Genomic DNA, 4743 nt, shown 5'->3' with positions numbered 1-4743 from the left:
AGTCACCCACACCGGAAGCTGCCGGCGCACCCCCTCAGGCAGTGCGTCGGCGGCCCGCGCGAAGGACCCCACGAGGCCCCTTGCGCTGGCCGCCAGGCAGGCAGCGCCGCGGACAGCCCTGGGGGGCGGAGCTGGGGCGCGAGGCTCGCTCGTGCACCCTACGTCCGGTTTTGTCTTTGCTGACAGACTTCTCATCTACAGTTTGCGGTGAGAAAAGCTAGTGTAATCGAATAGGCTATGATACATATTCTTACACCTCTGCTTTGAAATATTATGATTTCTCAGAGCCGTGGGCAAGCCGCTTAACTTTTCTTAGATCTCGGTTTTCTCCTGTCTATAGGAGCAGGCTGAAATAAACGCCGAAGAAAAGAGTTCTCAGGTTTCATCTGGTTGAGAATCTTGGCATAATCTGTGGGATCTCTTAAAGTTAATAAGAGAAGGTATGGCAGTGGCTGAGTAGTATAATAGGTAAATATTATGTTGCTAAGAAGAATCTTTAGAAGTTTTATTTGCTTTCCCTTTCCAAACTCTTATGAGCATCAAAAGAGATCACGTATATCCGAGCCGATTTTCCAGTTAGGGACCATACAAGTTTTCTTTATTATCATCCACACTATCTGGGTCCCTTTTTTTAAAAAAAGCTTAAGATCCTTGAACGTGAGAATGAGGCTGTGTGTGGTGTGGTCCAAGTGTCAACAGTAGCCTGGGAAGCAAATGGGAAATCTTGGAGCGGTCTACTGTTATGTTAGTGATTCTCAGTTTAATCAGCACCAACCTCCCTTTATATATGCTGAATAGACCTTTTTTTTTAAAAAAAAAACTGTTCTGGGGACTTCCCTGGCCGTCCAGTGGTTAAGACTCTGCTTCCCATGCAGGGTGTGTGGGTTCAATCCCTGGTCTGGGAACTAATATTCCACATGCTGCATGGCTTGGACAAAAAAATTAAAAAGAAAAAACAAACAAACTATTCTGGAATGAAAATCATGGATAATATAACCCATCTACACACATAACTAAAAAACAAACACGAAACAAGAAAACATCCTAGCTGTAAAGGAGAAACATTGCAAAATAGCAAAATAATAATATATTTCAAAATATAAAGGCTAAAACATATCTACAGTAGAAATACAAAGAAGTAGCCATTTGCTTGTACACATATACAATACAATAACTATAAATGCAAACATTACAGCTGCCACAGGTGTGTTCTTTTGGTTCCTCAAGCATAAGGGTGGCATGATTTTTCCAATATGGTGTACAACTTCTTGGTAAAGTTCTGACTATATTGAAGTATAATTTTCCATTGTTTTTCACATAGAAGAAGTCTTAGAAAATTTAGTGTGTATTAAAACTTCAAAAAAAAAAAAGCTTGGCATATGTTTAATGGAGTTAGGCCTCAGACACATAAGGAGGTGTCTGGCAGGACATTGAAAAGTCTGATGGAATGTGAGACGATATTTTATTGTGTAGGTTTGTTGCATTGCAGTTGTTCGGCATCCCAATTACATATTGATACCTTCCTCATCCACCGTGACTGTGACAACCCCAAATTCCCTTACAAGTTTCGAAAACACACTCTAACAGCTCGTTGAGACACACTAGGGTAAGATGTTTTCTGGCTCTACATTTGGTGGGCAGTTGCTTTGACTAGAGTAGACGAAAGGATTTGGAGTTCTACACTTTGTGCGAAAAGTTTGAAAAAACAAAAAGTAACAAAGGTGTGATCGACTAAACAGATTTATGGTTTACGGAACTCAAAAAATAAGAGTGTAAAGAAGGCAAATAGGTGGAGAAAAGTCAGCTCCACAGCAAACTGAAGGCCTTCCTCTCTAGGCTTGGAGGTAACAATAATGAAAGCCAACTGAAATCTAAGAAAGTGCTTGCAAAGGAAACAAAAATTTAAAGTGAAGTAAATAAAGAAGGAAACCAGTAAAAGTCCGAGCAATGGGCAGAGAAAATAGGTAAAATTCCTGTATTATAGACAGATTCTTTATAAATCTATTATTTGAGTGAGTCTGAGATTAAATATGTGGCTTTGTAAGAAAGAAATTGGTTTCAGAAGAGAAAAATTGGCAGTGGAAGAATAAGGAATCTAGGAATTCCCTGGCTGCCCAGTGGTTAGGGCTCCAAGCTTCCACTGCAGGGGGCACAGGTTCCATCCCTGGTTAGGGAAACTGCGTGCCACGCCGCATGGCCAAAAAAAAAAAAAAAAAGAATAAGGAATCTAAAATGAAGGGAGAAGTACTGATTGGAAAAAGTTTATTCAGAAAGAACCATGGTAATATATATTATGATACTAATTATTGAAAATAGTGTGCCTATATATTAATTGCTACATTGGTATATATATTTTTTCATATTTGGCATTTCTGGCACTTTCAGCTTATTGGCTGTGCACATATCTGACCCAAAGTTCCTGCCTTTGTGAAGTGAACATTCTAATGGGGAGGAAGACAGAAAATCAACATGTAAATATGTGCCAGGGATGATAGTGCTTGGGAGGTGGTCGAAGAGGGCATCGCCAGTGAGCTAAGACCTGAAGTAAGGGAGTCTTGCAGGTTGCTGGGGGATGAAGATTCCAGGCAGAGGCAGGAGCAAGAACCCTGAGCTGAGAGCAATCAGATCATGCCTGGCTTGTTTGAAAAACAGAATGAGTAAGGGCGAGAGTTGTAGGAGATGAGATTTAAGGCAATTTGACCATTAGAAGGACTTGGTTTTTAATCTGAGTGAGATGGAGAGCCAATGGGAGTTTGGGGCAAAGGAGTGGCAGGACCTGATTTACATAGTAAAAGAATCACTCTATTTCCTAAGAGACAGAAGCTGTTTTCTGCTGGGCAGAAGCTGGGAGACTAGTTAGAAAGTTTTTGCAATAATGCAGGGGGAAAATGATGGTGTCTTGGACGAGGGTGCAGGCAGTAGAAGTGGTAAGAAGTGGCTAGATCCTGGATATAATCTGAAAATAGAGCCAAGATAGGACTTGTGGTTGGTTATGAGAGGAAAGGGGTCAAACATGTCTGCAAGATTTTTGAGCTTAATCTCTGAAAAGATGGAGTTGCCATTTGCCAAGATGGAGCAGACTAGGGACAAGAAAGTCAGAAGGAAAAGGACAGGAGTCAGTTTTGGATATGTTAATTTGAGGTGCCTATTGGGTATCCAAGTGACAATGCTGAGAAGGCAAGTGGATATACAAATGTCAAATTAAAGGGAGTAATTTGGGCTAGAGGTTTGAAGTTAGGAGGCATTAACATACTGATGGTATTGAAAGTCGCGGGGCTTACATTACAGAACACTTCCTGAAATGTGTGTAAAATATTTGTTTGTAAAATATTTGTTTTTATTTATTTACTTATATATTTTTTTGGCTGCACCGCTTGCGGGATCTTAGTTCCCTGACCAGGGATTGAACCCGGGCAGTGAAAGCGCCGAGTCCTAACCACTGGACCACCAGGGAATTTCCAAAATATTTGTTTTTATAAATTGCTTATTTTAAAGGCAATGGGAGAACTTGATATTTTCAAGTCTGTTATGAATCATTTTGTAAAGAAAAATATTTTATCTTTTGGGTAAATGTCAGGTGAGTAAAGGCATACCTAAGTCATTGTATCCATTTACTCTTGCTGCTGTAACAAATAACCATGAATTTGGTGGCTTGAAACAAAAGCAACTGATGTTCTCACAGTCTGGAATCCAGAAGTCTGAAGTCAGTGTCAGTGGGCTGAAATCGAGGTATGGCAGGGCCATGTTCTCTCTGGAGGCTCTAGGGGACAGTCTGTTCCTTGCCTCTTCCAGCTTCTGGTGGCTGTGGGCATCCCTTGGCTTGCGGGGATCTCATCACTCCAGTCTCTGCTTTCATGGTCACAGTGCCTTCTCCTCTTCTGTGTGTGTGTGTGTCAGATGTCCACCTGCCTTTCTCTTACACAGATACTTGTGACTATATTTAGGGACATCCAGATAATCCACGGTAGTCTCATCTCAAAGTCTTTAACGTAACCACATCTGCCAAGACCCTTTTTCCAATACGGTAACATTTTCAGTTTCCAGGGCTTAGGGCCTGATGTCTTTGGGGGGCCATTATTCAGCTGCACTGTAGTCACCTACGCAATTTCTAAACTGGGGTTTTGATATAAATGGTTACATACTCTTAATAGCAAACATAATTCCTTCTTCTCTCTGGGGACATTTAAAATGTTCCACAAAAAGTCAAATTCCATGACGTCTCTATGGCACTACATAGCTAAGAAATACTATTTCTGGATCTGTGTTGACATCATTTGATGATACTAGGTCAAATATAATTTGGCATTAAAGAGTTACCGTAAGTTATGGTTGCACAGTTACTTCCTCTTAAAGGATACTCAGGGTCAAGGACAACGTCTTCTTTCATCACTAAAATTTCTCTCCAGTGAGTATAGGTTACAGATCCTCTCATAATTCATCTCAAAATATTCCAGTGTTTGCCAACTTCTGTAAAAACAGGTAATGCAATAAAAAGTGAAACCTTCATAAAATTTATTACTAGCTTATTTATTAAAAAAAAAGAAGACAAAACCATACGTTTGGCCACGGATCCTCCAGGGTTTTTTCCCATGTGAAGCAATTTGTACCACATCATTGTCAATTAATCTTTATTTTATGAGCATTTACTGCACAGCTGTAAGCAATTCCACATCAAAGGCATTCTCCGTATTTAATAGAGGACTGATAAATGGGTCTACACATAAGAATTGCTTTGGGACTTGC

This window comes from Stenella coeruleoalba (genome assembly GCF_951394435.1).
Source record: "Stenella coeruleoalba genome assembly, chromosome: 19".
Taxonomy (NCBI): Eukaryota; Metazoa; Chordata; class Mammalia; order Artiodactyla; family Delphinidae; genus Stenella; species Stenella coeruleoalba.
Note: the sequence above shows the minus strand (reverse complement) of the source record.